This window comes from Dermacentor andersoni, chromosome 1 (genome assembly GCF_023375885.2).
Source record: "Dermacentor andersoni chromosome 1, qqDerAnde1_hic_scaffold, whole genome shotgun sequence".
NCBI classification, from domain to species: Eukaryota; Metazoa; Arthropoda; class Arachnida; order Ixodida; family Ixodidae; genus Dermacentor; species Dermacentor andersoni.
The window spans coordinates 192,802,884-192,818,979 of NC_092814.1; the positions used below are offsets into that span (position 1 = coordinate 192,802,884).

At 47.5% G+C, this 16,096-nt stretch overlaps 1 protein-coding gene across 2 annotated transcripts in view; it reads right to left on the bottom strand.

The window, feature by feature from the left end:
- Positions 1-5,254, bottom strand: part of VAChT (Vesicular acetylcholine transporter) — a 271,655-nt gene extending 266,401 nt beyond the window's left edge. The window contains exon 1 of one of the 2 annotated variants that reach the window (XM_050194793.3): positions 5,172-5,245. The gene's annotated coding sequence lies outside the window, so the exon portion shown is untranslated. Of the gene's footprint in view, positions 1-5,171 lie in introns of both variants that reach the window. The other variant, XM_055062905.2, reaches the window with a different exon arrangement.
- Positions 5,255-16,096: the final 10,842 nt, after the last annotated feature.

Genomic DNA, 16,096 nt, shown 5'->3' on the forward strand with positions numbered 1-16,096 from the left:
TGCAGATAGCACCGCTCTCAGGGTCTGCACAGCACTCAACACCTCTCACAAATTTCCAATGGTTAGCGCGCCTTTGTCCCCCCCCCTGCACACTGCCGCAAGAGTTCGATCCGCAGCGGCGATGGCGGGCAAAGGTTCTTCGCCATGCGGCGAGGCTGACGTTGAGGATTAAGAGGTGGCCTGACGACGACGTCACGATAACCACGGCGGCGTGTAATGTAAAAGACGGATGGACACGGCAAATACAATTTCGAAGCTTTAACTGCGTAAAATTGGTTTTCAGGGCTCGACGAGGAGGTCAGAGAGCCACTACAGTGTGTTGATTACCTACGTTGACTACGTCAGATCTCATCACTTATTGACAAATAACATGTCTACTTTTTATTCAGCAGTGTTTGCGTTGTCTTTATTATAAACATGGTAAATTTTTCTGCTTTTCTGAATTTTATCAAGGCTTTGAACATGAAAAAGTAATAAAAAAAAGCACTTAAAGCGCATCTTGAACTCAAAGTAATTGAACCAGGACGTTCTTGCCAGTATTAGCTGCTAGAGAGAAATAAAAGTACCTATATCCGCGAAAAGAGTGCGCAATGCGGCACGTTACTGAATTACGTCATTGGCGTGGTGTTTCGAAGCTATAAAGCAAACAGGACAGGGTCATTAGGCATCCAGTTGTGTGTTTTCTTTTTCATTTTTTCCTCGCCATCAAGTTATTCCACTCATCTGAACAAATGCTGAAAGGGTTCCATGAAGGTCAGTCGAATTTGATTAGCCTACGCCTGTGGGTGTCCATACAATTAAATGCAGTATCTTTGCTGTCATATTCTGAAATAATATAAAATAAAACTGAAAGAAAAATATCGCACTTTCAATAACTCATATATTGTTACGCCTCAAGCTACGCCTGAGCTATGAGAAAGATTGTACTATACAGGACTAGTATGCACTGGGCTGAGCCCCTGGTATGTGTTGACCCCCGATCGAGGTTCCATAATTTGCACCAGAACCGGGTACATGTATGGCCGAATTTTCTTCATTTTCATCCATTTATTTTGCCTTCGTCCTGTCCAAACACGATCGCGGCGGTCGGAAATCCAACCCATGAATTCGTTCTCACTACCAAAAATTTAACATCCGCGGAGACACCTCAGCGGGTACTATACTACACAATAAGCAGCCTCCAAGAACAATTATGTAGCGTGCATAATGTCCTAAAGTTCGTACTGTGGCAATAACTTAAATACGTTTACAACACAGCCCACTGCATTCCGTCGAAGATAAACCACATTTCAATTAATACACAAAAAAATTACTGGTTAGCAATGATCAGCCAAGATTTGGGATGTGCCAAGGTGATTCATGTGCTTTATTCGCTGTGAAGATATTCGCCGGGTTAAAAATGACGGCGAAAATCTATTATTCAGCACGCTGGTACGCAAACTGACGGGTTGCATACAATGGCACGTGTAATATGCAAAGTATTGAAGCTCCGGGGCTCACGATGCGTGATTAGGCTGAAGATGTCAGACTGTAGCAGCTTTAATTTTTTATTGGTATGTACGATTTCATCCTGACGTGAGATTTCAAAGAGCTTCGTCTATGCTTGAGTCCCGGTGAGGTGTGAATAAAGGGAAAGAAGCTCCGTGTAAATTGTTCACTTATAGTCTGCCTATCAGGACACGTGTTGCACTGTATGCGCAATCGTGACTCACCCCTCATTGTAGTAGAACAAGCACGCTTCTACTAATACACTGCGCTACAGCAGCGGTAAAGCCTTCAGATCCCCACTTCTAAGCAAAGCTATCGTCTTTCGAGGTGCGTCTTTTTGGCGTTCTTATGCAAACATTTCCAGGGAAGAAAGTTGTCACCAAATGTAACTACGGTCACAACTAAGTGGCTTCATGCAAACAATCGGAATTGTCACCACCATTATATTGCAAATATGATTAATGCGCCTCTCTTTGATAACAACGAAACCATTTACAGAAATTAAAAATACATTATGGGGTTTTACATGCCAGAACCACGATCTGATTATGAGGCACGCCGTAAGTGGGGGACTCCGGAAAATTAGACTACTTGGAGTTCTTTGAAGTGTACCTAAATCTAAATGCACTGGTGTTTTCGCATTTCGCCCCCATCAAAATGTGGCCGCCGTGGCCGGGATTTGATCTCGCGACCTCATGCTCAGCAGCCCAACACCATAGCCACTAAGCAACCGCGGCGGGTTCATTCACAAAAATGACCACATCGCCGCACAAACATTATTGTTATACAGCGCCGGTGTTGCTCCAACATGGATATTCCGAAGAGGCCTTCAGCGATAAATTTGCAAGAATGCAGGTGCACCTGAAATTTCAGTGATGCGTGGAATTTTATTATCTTATTCATTGTGTGATCAGATTAGTCGCTGTCATATAAACTACTTCTTGTCAATGGGATACTTGGAGAGCCGTCAGGTATCAACGCTGAAGAGGCGCATCGGGCTTTGGGAATCGTATTATATGTGATGATCGCGGCTGCGTGTACGTTCCTGTTCGTAGCTAGGTATTTGTTGTTAAAGTTACTGTAAGGTAACTCTGTTTCTTGTCGAACAGATATCGCGTCGTGGCGCTTAGGTAGGCGGTCTGTGATGACCGTCTTCTAGGCGCAGTCATGTTGTTCGCAACAGGCAAGAGGGTGCATGCGCCCTCGACTTGTAGGCCCGAGAGAGCCTCCCGAGTTCGCGAGTCTTTAATGTTGACCTTTCTCATCTTTCAGAAATATCCTTTGGTGCGAACAAGAACCTCTGTGCCAGGGTCACTAAAACGGACCACAGCTTTCCAGATATTGAAAAGGAACGGAACTCTAAATGACATGTCGTTCTCTGTTTCCTCGGGTACCTGTAAAGGGGCATATACTAGAGGTCTACCCGGTCGCTCGTCCCCATGGAACAGGTGACACGGACGTGACGCCAGTTCATGGAAGATGCCTGGTATCGACGACTGTGGAACCCGTAGATGCCACACATCCTCCACGGCCTGACCCGTCTTTCAGTAAGGTCGGGGAAGCGTCCTGCGATATCTCGGTCGTCGTCTCTCAGATGGTTGAGCCACTCTTGCGCCTTACTGCTTGTCGCCTCGGCTTTTCTCTGGGCCTTTGCGTGGAGCTCAGAGAAAGTATATGACGGAGGCGCAGTGCGCTTTCGGACTGTAACCAAAACCGTTTGCACGTATTATTTGCCTCGCTTAAGGTGTTTGCGTCTCCTTTTATTTATTGCGATGGCGAGAATGAGCGTCACACGTGGAACGATGCTTCACACAGATATATACATTCTGTGCACAGAATGTATATATTCGTGTGAAGCAACGCATGCGTTGCAGCATTAAAGTTGAAGACTCTTCAGAAGGGTTGTTAATGTAACTGGTGGCGCCAATAGTTGCCGTTTCACAGCTGCTCAAGTAGTAACACAGACCGTAATCGAAATCAGCGCATCAAGCGGTCCGACATTGTACTTTCATTTCCCTAGGCCTATACGTGTAAGTTGGTTTACACAGGAAAGAATATTTAATGAATGCCTTCATGATCAAAAGGTCCCTTGCAAACTTCGCGTTTACCGCACTCTCTTGTTAATTAATTCAAAGTACGAAAGCTGTACTTTGAGTTCATCCTCAGCTGAAAAACCTATTTGCTTTATGCGTCAGACGCCGCAGCATTACTTTTCTTTTCAGCTTGCATGAAAACAGGGCCCTTATTACGTATTATTGTGCCCCTGAAGAGCAATTTGGGTTCCTCTTATAGCTTTTGCGTTTGCATGTTTTGAGACAGTCTATACAGAGATCTAACCAGAGTGAAGCTGGTATAAGGATGAGATGACTTTTTTTGTTGTTGTTATTTCACGGTTTGCAACAGGATTGCAATGTTTAGTTGTTATTCACGGAAAGTGCTGTCATACAGTATCACGGCTGATGTGGCACTCAGGTGACCTTGAATAAATACCGACTCGTATCATCTTATGATGCACGACCATGTTCCGTTGTCTGGCTGTTACCGTGAGTAGTAATCATATTTACTACTTTCAGGTTTGCGTTGATAATCCGCTTAGAAAGGTGCTTACCTAAATTGCAACATTGATGCCAATAACCTGGTCTTATTCCCGCAGATTATACGCTACGAAGCCTTAATGGTATGTAATCACAAGAGCTTCCGCCGTAGTCAAAGCATTTCAAGCTTATTAACGTGCATAAATAAACATCTATATAATAGTAGTTACGTTCGCGTGTTCTGTAAAACACGCGAGGCAGCATTGGCCCCTCCACCCCCTCTCCCCACGCCTTCACCATAACTCCATCAAGCTACATACAGAAAGAGTCTGTGCAGTCTCTTTCTATATGTCGCCAGGATCTGGTGGGAAACCACTTTTGGCCAACTATTAGGCGCTGCTGAGAGAACAAAGCACAAGTGAAAGATGACTGCAGTGACGATGAGTACTCCAAGGAATCATGCATTCACTATCGTATATGCGTTTTTTTGTTAGCTTTTGTTAAATGTTGATGCAAACGAACAAAGGCAAGGATTACTTCTACATTAAAGAATAGCGTTACGCAAACATCAGATGGCATCTATGCGCCATGTGAACTTACCAAGGCAGGGTGAATAGCTCCTTGCTACGTTTATCGTCATGTCTTTTTCACTTGGCAGCCTATTTTGGGAGCTAAAACGAATACTGCCGCATTGTTACAAGCATAACTGTGCTCAAGAAACAGAAATCAGGAACATTTGCTGACCCCATAAATATCACTATAAGTATATAAAGGTTGTTATAGTTTCCTCGCGCGTTCATTACTGTTCGGTATATACGTATAGGTCCCACGATGTGACTTCACCAAGTAGTGCAGTTGATACTGCCACTGCAGTCATTGTATCTCTGTATCATTTATGATCGCCAAGCATACAAAATAACGTGATTTAATCAATTTCCATAGCGCGTTTCCGTTTTGGCGCATTCTGACACAGTGTTTCAAGTACACGTCAAGGAGCCCAGCGACAGTCCGCAGTAACGCGCGGGAAAAAAGCGAACATGCCCCGGGACAAAGCTGAAAGCTACCGAAGACACTTCCTAAAGCAAAAGCGCAGTCGGAAGTGGTGCGGACAATTAAGCAAGCGCATGTGTAGAAAATAGCGTCACTCACCTGGACAGCGAGAAAGCTCCCGTCTGGAACCGCCGGCCGCTTTCTGAGGCGCTTTCGAGCGGCGTTCGTGGACGGCTGGCCTGGTTGCGAGCGAGCACCCGCGGAGGGAATTTCGGGAAGACAAGAAGGAGGGCGAAGCATTCAGCCTTCTCGCTCTTTATCCTCAGTTTCCTCAAGACGACATGCACTCCCTATCCGTCACCCCCACCACCACCCCCTCCCACGCAACCAACCTTCTGAAATGTCCCGCTTTCCTACATCCCTCTGCCTTCTGTTCCTCTGCCTGTCGGCGGCAATTTCGTCCAGAGGAAAAAAAGGTGGGGGAAAGCGCCCACCGAAGAAAGGGGAATGGCGGGAGAAGTGCACACGTCACGACTCGTCCCCAATGGGGAGAGCCAATGGCGAGCTGCCGGGTCGCAGGTGAGAGAGAGACGCGCCACTATTGGTCCGCCGAGGGTGCTCACCTGCTCCTGTTCCCGCCAGTGGGGAACTCGGCCGCGCCCTTTCTCGCGCGCCACTTGGTCTTTTTTTCCCCTCCCAATTCTGTTGCGCGTTTTCCTCTCTCTGGAGCGTAGCGTTCGCGCTCTTTTGCGGCGGCCTTCTCTGGTGCGCGCGCGCGAAAATTTTGGCACCATCGGAGGAGGCGGGGTTGCCACGCGCACGCTGTGGTGGTAGCGGTGGTGCGGGGGTTATGTCAAAGAAATAAAGAATGAATGTTCAAAGAAGGCAACGTCTGACATTTCAAGGAGGATGGAGGCAAAACGGCAGAGGGCAGACACCGCCGACAAAACGCCAGCGGGCCTGGCTAGGTCGGGGATGAGGCAAAGATCAAACGAAAGGCGCTCGCAACAACAAGCGAAAACAGACGAGATACGCAGGAGAAAGAAGCCCAAAAGAAGAGGCAGAGTACGACTGTCATGGCTGCTCGTCGATGGAGGAATGCAGACGCTCGCACAATGGCGGCCACCGCGCGTGCGCACATAGACTTCAATCGACAGGAACATTCTTTCTCGTGGAGAAGAGCAGTGAAATTCGGACCGCCTTTGCCGCTTCTTTCCTTTCTGGCGGGAAACTATTGTGCGAACCTACGCGCAGAAACTTCTTTTAACGTGTCTATTTTCCGACCCCATTTTGCAGATACGCTGATCCATTTGAGACTGAGGCATCCGCAAGTCTGTTACAAGTAGCGTCCATCTTGTGAAGCTCCTTTTAACGTTTTTTTAGTTAGCCTTATCTTTTTTTTTGTGTGTGTGTATGTGTGTATGTGTGTGTTTGTGCTTGTGCGTGTGTACTTAGAACAGGAAGAGAAAGCTTTCATTTCATTTATGCAGATGCAATTCCTTTTCCTCGGCTGTCCCTAATAGTGCACTAAGGAAAAGAATCTGATATTATATTTGTCATCTTGTTCCTTAGTAGCAAGCATACAGACCTTTTGAATAGCTTCGGTGTTGAAGCCATCCAATATTGTTAAAGAAACTATATTGGCATGAAAGTACGGAATGTGAACGCGGGCCGAAGCAAGCTGAGGTGCCATCGTAGAGCGAGATAATTTATTGGTGCCAACCGATGTTATTTCCCTTCATGTTCATTGCTCAGAGACTAACGAATGGTATATTCGCCAATCACCCTACGCACATGTCGAGAGAATTCCGACCACTTCAGTGCTCTCACAAATCACAAGTTGCAGCGTCTTAAGTTTCGAGTGAGCCCCTCATAGGTTCAATGATCCGGGTGGGGTTGAGCATACTTGCCTTCATTGCATCGCCACCGCCGCTATAATGTGAGGGGTGGTAAGAGTGCAATCATGGGCAGGTTTCGAAGCAAAGAGCTGCTAAGCGCCTCGATGATATCCCCACACTGACCGCAAAAATGACAGCCTCTGGACGCTTCGTCTCAAAACAGGTGAGACGAAGCTCCGATTCTCGGGCTACAAGTGATAGGATCACGAAGTCGCCAAGTCCACGTCAAGATGGAAGGCGGTGTGAGCGCTGAATCGTTGGTCTTTTTTTAGAAACATTTCTACGTGCCACACATGAAACACCGATAACAAAGCTCACGCAGAAACTCATCCGGCACTTGTTTAAGTATGCGTAAGCATTGTGCCACTTGCTCATCTCCGCGCAGCCCGGTGTCATTATCAGTGTTATGGAATTTGAACCGACCAGTACAAACACTTATCAACCCTCATCAGTCGCTCACTTATCATGTTCGCTATCGAACATGATAAGGCAGGTTTAATTAAGATAGAGTTCATCACAGCACTCGAACCCACGACCATTGGTGTTAAGGTGAGGTTAGTCACAGTTAATTAGGATATATTTATTTAGAAACTCGAACATACGACCTTTGGTGGGAGTCACACCCACGACCTCTGATGTTAATTAAAGTGACATGACAAGAACTTTATTTGAGTCCTGAGGGACTGAGATCTTGGGGAGCTAAAACCGAAGGCTCCCGAAGATCAAGTCGGTGGCGCCACCCACGATGGGACCGGGAGATGAAGTTCCGCCGCAATGTCGTGGGCCCTCTGGACAGCCTGGAGTTGCATGTGGAGATTGCTGCTCTTGAGCGATTCCTGCCATTGTTCTTTCGTGATGGGTGGAGAGGCGTTAAGGGCTGGGCACAGCCAGAGCATGTGTTCAAAAGAGCATGAGTCATGACCACATTTGGGGCACGACTGTGAGTGGGCAGGATCTAACTATGGTTAATTTAGTGAAGCTGTTGCAAAGCCACCACTAAATTTGCTAAGAGGGGTATGCATTGCTTTCTTGATGGTTGGGATGCTTATTTTGAGCTCGTTCTTTACTGAAACGCGTGCTGTTCTGTGTTGTACGGGTGATTCCAATGAATGTATGCAGTGTTCGCTTCACTTTGCTGAGCGCTTATAGCCTCTTCCTTATGTGGGCATGAGCCACTGCATTTTTTGCTTGCTTAGGGTGGTATGAGCCATTCTTTGTCTTACGTGACGGACAACTTTCTCGTTGGGTAGGCATAGAAATGATTACGCAATTAAAAAGAGGCACTAGAGGGCAGAAATCGGACATGGTGTACCTTTCCTTCTACGTGACTGTTGTCTTTCTGTGCTTTAATTATTTCAACTCTGCGCGCTTGGAGAAAATCAGGAAGTACTCCCATTAAATTATTTATTTAATAATTGGCTCGTTCATTTATGTACCTTCACATTACGAAACCGCTGGTTCGATTACCATTCCGCGGAGGCCGCATTTTGATGGGGGCGAAATCCAAAAATGCTCCTGTACTTAAATTTAGGACCACAGGTGGTCAAAATTGCAAGTGGTCTGCTGCTGCCCATTTTTTGTATCTTTGTCTCCTGTTTCGCACAGCGGGAACTTGACTTGCAGTAGTAGAGTGGTTTTTGTTGGAAATAATAGACTTCGTTAGGTAAGGGGATATTTGACGCTTGTAACGTGAGAGCACCTCAGCAGCGCCACGTAAGATAGTGGCAGATGGTATCGAAGAGGAGGTGAGGGGAGTGACACAGGCAATGGTTGAAGGTAAGTTCTCGGTGAATGAAACGAACACAGAGGTTGCAAAAACGCTGGCGTGGGCCAGTTTTCTCAGCCAAGTCTAAGAGCAAGTTCGTGCTTATGTTAAGCGGTCACCTTCAACGCATGCACGAGGCAGAGGAAGCTTGTCAAGTACACGCCGTAGCTCAATTTGTGCTGTGGCAAGTGCTGCGCAAAACAGAATGAGGTGCTCAAACGTTGCGTGCACAGCACAGACATCGTAAGTCGTGTAACTTCTGTCAACTTTCTTTTTCTTATTAGAATACCTAAATTATGGGGTTTTACGGGCCAAAACCGTGGTCTGATCCTGAGGCGCGCTGTTGTAGAAGACTCCAGATTAATTTTGATCACCTAGTGTTCTTTAACGTGCACCTAACTCTAAGTACCACAAGCGTTTTTACATTTTGCCCTCATTAAAGTGCCGCCGCCGTACTCGTATCCGCGACTTCGTGCTCAGCAGCGCAACGCCATAGCCATTCAGCTACCACGGCGGTTTTCTCTACTTTATCGGCATTAATGCAGAAGGCAACGGCAAAGCGGTAAGGCCGCAGCGTGTACGCAGAGGCAGTGATTTGTTTATTTCTTTTTCGCTTCCCTCCTCTGGTAAAAGCCACGTCTCATGGCTCTTGCTCGAGGTGTTATATTAGGCCTGCTCTGTAAAGAGAGCCTTAGCTTACTATACTTTGAAAGTATGGAAGCACGCACATACAGAGACTTGCGCTTGCATTGAAACACACGCAAATGCACGTCTACACTACCATGTTTCCGCGTATTGCTTCAGAGACTACACTACAGGTCAGGGTACACGAGCACAAACCCTCAACTACGTTTGGCCAATAATCTTGATTGACAACGGGAAGATGGGAGGGTCTCTTACCTATCGCAAATCCTACTCATACACGAAAAAGCTTGTGAATGCAACCACGCATGTACATCGACTCTTCGTTGCATTTCTCTATCCACGTGCCGTTACACATTAAGAAACACTAATAAACGAGCAAGTGCGACCAGTATTACTGAATCCGCCTTGCTTAGCCATCGATACGTATGGCTCACTACCTGTTCAGTTTCGCTGAACCCTGAAGACTCCTACTCTGCTGGGAGATCCTCCCCGCGGTGCTTGCCATGGAAAATATGGTCTTGGACTCGTCTGGCGGTCAGCATATATAGGCCGCCCGCGGCTAGGAAGCGGCTCAGTTCAGCAGTAGGATCCGATGCTGCTGATTCTGAGCTTTCTGACTCAAGATCAGAAGATTCGGATGGTTTCATACCTGTCAAGCACCGCCGTCTAAGACGGACGTCACCGGCATTGTCCTCAAGTGAAGCGACAATCATATACAGCAGCATCAAGACTACGACAGTACCTTTCATGCCCGTCGACGCAATGGTAACCCTGAATTCTATCTCCCGACAGAAACTTACTGATTTCTTCTTCAAACTTGCTCCTGGACTAATTCAATAGCTTCGTGTGAACCCCTGGAAAAATGTCATTGCCATTGGCACAACTGATGATAAGATGGTGCAAATTCTACTTGGTTTGTCTGAAATCTGTGGGGTCCACACGCGGCCTTACATGCCACAGGGTACAAATATTGCAGCTGGTGTCGTATCTGATGTCGACTTGGGTCTCAAAGACGACGTTTTTAAGACCATGATCGTTCGCACGCCACCATGCAAAATAATTAGCGTTCGAAGGCTGGGTTCATCAAAGTGTATAAAGATACTTTTTGTCTCTGGAAAGCTGCCTAGTCATATAAAGGCTGGACTTGTGTGGTATCCTGTTCGACCTTTCGTACCACGGTCTTTGCAATGTCATAAGTGTTTTAAGATTGGTCATGTTCAGGGCTTTTGCACCAGTGATCTGGTCTGTGCCAAATGCGGTGGGAATCACCATCTAGATTCCTGTGAAAGTCTCGGGGCCCTAACTGTAATGGTGAACATTTGGCAACGAATAAAGGCTGTCCCTCAGTGGAGAATGAACTAAAGGCACTAAAAGAGAAAGCGAAAAAGAAGGCAGCAGGAGATGAAAGTCCCGTCGCCGTAGTGCTGCCCCAACGACTGGAAAAGCAGCGCGTTCAAAGAATGACAAAGACACAACGCATTGGAAAGTAGGGGGGCGGACCTTCGGCCTCTCAGACACATCATGGCCAGCGCTGCCATCGAAATCGTCGGAACAAGTATCTACAAAGACTTCGACCACAGTGGAAAGCACTGCAAACACAGTACCTAAACCGGTCTCAGCCAACGACGATGTGCAACTTGTCAATCTTCTGAAGATGCTTGTCAACGTCATCAGATCTCTAATCGCTGGTCGTCAGACACCAGCAACGTCAGCAGTAGAGCAACGTTTGGAGGTTCTCGTTCCAGTCCTCGATGGCCTTCACTAGACGTTTTACCGGAAACAATTTTAACAGTTGTCAGCAGCGTCGCCCCTTTGTGCTGCAATAGAATGTCAAGTCGATGCGACCGCGGCACGCTGATCTAGTTCTTCGGCTCATCGCTATGAAGACTCCACCAGACGTTAGAGCGCTTCAGGAAACTAACGTAAGGAAAAACGAATATCGATTGCCAGGCTTCGTGGGTCTCCACAGTAACACTCGATGCGCGGAACCAGCTTGTGGCTCTTTCCAGTGTGTGGACGCGGCGTATACGCGCAATGCTTCAAAAGCATCAGTGTACGTGCGTGCTGACCTGGACTTCGCGGTTCTTGACGCAGACGGCATCTGTGACGATGAGTGCGCAGCTGTTACTGTGAGCCTCAGAGGTGTGCCTATACGACGGTGGCAAGCACATACAACAGGCCTACACGTTCTTCCGATACATCACTACTTGAGTGCTTAGTGTCTCGGTGTGGTGCATCGTTAGTGTTATGCGGATATTTTAATGCCCATCATCCGCGATGGTGTAGCCGTTCCCAAGACAACCGTGGGGCAGAGATTAACGAGATCATTATCAAGAACGATCTGCAAATACTGAATGATGGTTAACCTACATTTATAGGTAGAGGAAAGGAGCATTCCACTATAGATCTTGCGTTATCAACGAGAGATGTGTGCTTAGCCTGGTCATGTGAACCTGACCCGTGGGGCTCAGATCACCTACCCATTTGGTTAACACCAACACATACTGCGGACCGCCAGGCTGTCGTGTATACAGTGACAAACTGGGACAAATTCAGTCAGCTGATCTCAGAGGTACCATCTCAAGACAGCCTGTTCAAACTGATGAGTCAGTGTTTACGAAAAGCTACAGTACAACGACGACGAAGTATCGGCAAACCAAACCCCGATCTAAAGCTTTTGCCGCTCCGCGCATGTCGACGGTGCGCTTATAGGCGGGCACAGCACTCTAAAGGACGCACCGACTGGACTACGTATAATCGCATTGATGCAGCCATACGGCGGCATACAAAACAGTTTCGTCGCAAGAGCTGGGAAGCCTTATGTAGTTAGTTGCATACTGGAAGTGGTTTTGGAAGTGTATGGCGCATACTAAACGCTATCCGCGCTCCTGAAATCTGTAAAAATCCTACAGCTGCATTATGCATAGCGACTGTCCAGTCACCAAAAGTTATAGCGGAAGCATTTGCAGACATTCTCGTCTCTCCTGCATCTAGTGACACCACAAATGGCAACCTTCCGTCTTTGTCAAGCCACAGTACCATAACAGCTTCCTATGGTCCAGCCTGCCGGATGGAGGAGGCAGATTTCACTCTTGAGGAGCTGCGACACGCGCTGAGCCTCTCCAAACGCCGCACTGCTCCAGGTGAAGATGGTGTGACGTATCAAGCATTGCGGAACGTTGATAAGAGTTTTCATGAAGGTATATTGGACGAGTATATAGTGAAGTATGGAGAACCGGTGTAATCCCTGCTGAATGGAAATCGTCCGTGGTGACACCAATTTTAAAGCCCGGGCGCCCTGCAAGACACCTCAAGTCCTACCGGCCAATATCCCTAACTTCAAATGTCATCAAGTTAATGGAGCGAATAGCCTTGTTTCGTTTAGATGTCAGGTTGGAGAAGCTTAATTTTTTCCCTGATGTCATGAGTGGCTTTCGTCGCCGCCGTTCAGCTCTGGACAGCATATCAGACCTTGTCTCAGCGCTCGAATTTGCTAAAGGAAACAAACATTCCGCCTACATGCTCTTCCTAGACATACAGCAAGCTTTCGATTCAGTTCCGCATAAGACGATTATTTTCGCTCTTGCAACCGCGGGAATTTCGGGTCGTCTGCTCCGCTTTGTGCATAATTTTCTATCGAGCGTTGGATGAAAGTGCGTGTCGGAGGAGTAACTAGTGAATGCCGAAATGTGAAGTGCGGTTTCCGACAGCGTTTTATCGCCGCTTTTGTTTAACACCGTACTCGCTGCGCTTCCAAGTCGTTTGCCTCGGGACAATGACTTCCCTGTGAGCATAGCTGTCTACGCAAATGACATTGCTCTGTGGATAAGCGGCCCTTCGCACCTTGGTCCGCGGCTTCCTGCAAGCTTGCAAAGAGCTCTAAGCGCTACTTTGGAGCAATTGGTTGAAGTTGGCCTGCTCATATCACCTGCTAAGTTGCTGCAATAGCGTATCACTCTAAACAACGCGCTCGTCGAACAATGAGCCGGCAGTACTGTGACGAAACGCTTATAAACTGGGTGCGACAACACCGTTATTTGGGCTTAATTGTGGATGATCGCATCTCTTGGCGTCCTGCCGTTAAATTTGCACGACGCGAATCGCGTTCCCTCCTTAAAGGGACACTAAAGGTTAATATTAAGTCAACGTGGACTGTTGAAATACCATCCAAGGAACCTCGACACACTTGTTTCGTGCGAAGAAGAGACTTATTTTAAGAGAAAATGCGTTCTGAAGCGTCCCCGTACCTCTAGCGCAGTTCAAATCACCCGCCCTCCTATCGAGGAGTATTGCCGTCATGGTCTCATAGTGACGTTGCGCCGTCGGTGAGTAAAACGGCTCGCGCAGACGGCGCTACGGCTTTTCTGCACAAAACGCAAACGCGCGACCAGAAACAGAGCCAAGACAGAGCCGACAGCAGCGCGAAAGCGGAACTATGGTGGCTAGCGGAAGGGAAAGCGCACGACGATAAGCTGGTTCTTTATTTTATGACGCCAACTTCGACGCTCGTTCCAATGGATGACCCTGACAACGACACATTAGCTCGCGATGCTGGGCTCGAGTTCAGCGATTTAAGCACTGATGAACGTGACCTGCTGTTGAGGGCTCGCGCTGCCGGCGTCGTTGCGTACTACTACGACGACGGCCTGTTTTCAAAGGCACTTCACGCGACTTCAGTAAGTCGGCGTTGAACTCGTAATCCTCTGGACGAAAGTGCATCGAGCACACCACGTGATTTTTCTGCTCTTTGCCAGCGCGCTGTGGCAGAGGTACGGCACTTAACCACTTCGAACGGAGAGGTTCACTCGTTGGCACACAGTGATAAGTAACGTTGGATTCGTAGTTGCAACTGCCCTTGGCCAAGTTCCGCGGACCATTTGCGCATCCCACGACATCACATGGACGTGCCATTCTCGCTGATTGTTCCAAATGCAAGTTTCGCGAGCCAGCAGGACCACCGCAGCACGACGCGATAAAGAAACAACTGAAACTCCAAAGCGCGCGCGGCGCAAAGTCGAGCGCGCAGAGTCGAGCGAAAACGAAACCTTTCGATCACCCATACTACTCAAGGGTAATGTCAAAATGTTATTTTTTTCTTAGAATCGAATAGAAGTAGACAGGTAGCATTTTCTTCCGTCTTATAATCTCATGAAATTATCTTTTTAATACGAGTAGTTGAGTACTAGTGACACAAATTATGATGAGGAGTACTTTCGTCATCGGGATAGTATCGGAATGTCGCTGGGGGGTCTCAAATCGTGTCGTGCATTTACCTCAATTTCTCGGTTACTAAAGCTCCGTTCGCGATTATATTTGACGCCTTAGACGTTCTAGAGCATTGCTTTATCGCTTTAACTTGACTTTCTGGTAATCTTTAGCGTCCCTTTAAGTATGTGGCCGCCTTGACTGCTAGAGGTTATGGATGCTACTAAACAACGGCTCTCCAGGTGTACCAGTCATCTGTACTCTCAGGCATTGATGTATGCGCTACCAGTCCTGAACATACCATCTAGTTTGATGGCCCAACTGGAACGAGACCATCGCGTTGCCCTTCGACTAATGCTTGGATTACCTCGTGAGGCGCAATCTGTCGCATTACCCACTGAAGCGCACCAGTTATCCCTGAGGCTGCAAGCAGACCGGAGAGCTCTATATCATATTGAGCGTTTGCATCGCGCATCGAATGGTAAATCGCTCTTTGATCGTCTCATTCAGCACCCGTTATCTCGCATGGGAAAAATGGCGGCATTATTCATGAATATCACTGACATTTCTGAACATGCTGCTTCAGTTACGCCTCCTCCTCCACGTATCCCCATTTATCTTACAATCCCTGACATGCACAAAAAGTCTGATATGCCTGTTTCGGCAATATTCCAATTAGCTCAGTCTCACATGTTCGAAAAGTTTCCAGATTGTCTTCAAGTATTCACAGATGCATCTGTACAGAACGACGGTCAAGGCGCCTCTGCAGCTTTTTTCTGCCCTTGGACTCAAGTATGGCGTATCTTTCAAATGCCTCATCCAACTTCGTCAACAACTGCGGAGCTGGCAGCGATTAATGTTGCACTGAAGTACGTGCAAGAGGAGCTAACTACATGGAAGATTGCCATCTTTACGGACTCCCGCGCTGCCCTTAGCAGGTTACAACGCAGTGAGATTGATTATCCAGTTGTGCGCAGCATTACTGGCTCTGCGAGCAATATTTCATCTCGGGTAGTATCTCTCGTTGCTCAATGGATACCTTCACACGTAGGAATCGCCGAAAATGAAGAGGCTGATCGACTCGCTTCAACTTGCGCTCACAACTGTGACTGTCCAGAAATTTTGTGCAAGCTTGATGACGCTCGTCTGCTGATTCGTCGCCAACTACTCAAGCAGCATCCAGACCAGCACGTCGCAAATGGAACGTTCCCGCCCCGTGTTCGCGGTCGAGGCTTGCCTCGTCTCGCTGCACAACTACTCAAGCTGAGTGTTGGCTGCGTGAACGTGCGCGAACGTTTATACAGACAAGGACGTGTGGCAATTCCATTGTGTACGTCTTGTGGGTGCTACGAGACACTTCAGCACCTTAAATTTGATTGTCCCGCTTTCAGCGTGCAGAGCATGTCGCTAGTGAGGGACTATCATCTTCTTATACTGCGGTGTACGACACTCGACGAATGTTTGTACCCCAGTGGTTGTGCATCTAAACGTGATCAGGGTCATCGCGCTCTACTTACTTTTCTGTAACTTACTTAGGTTCATGTTTGTAGCGTCGAAACTACTCTATTCAA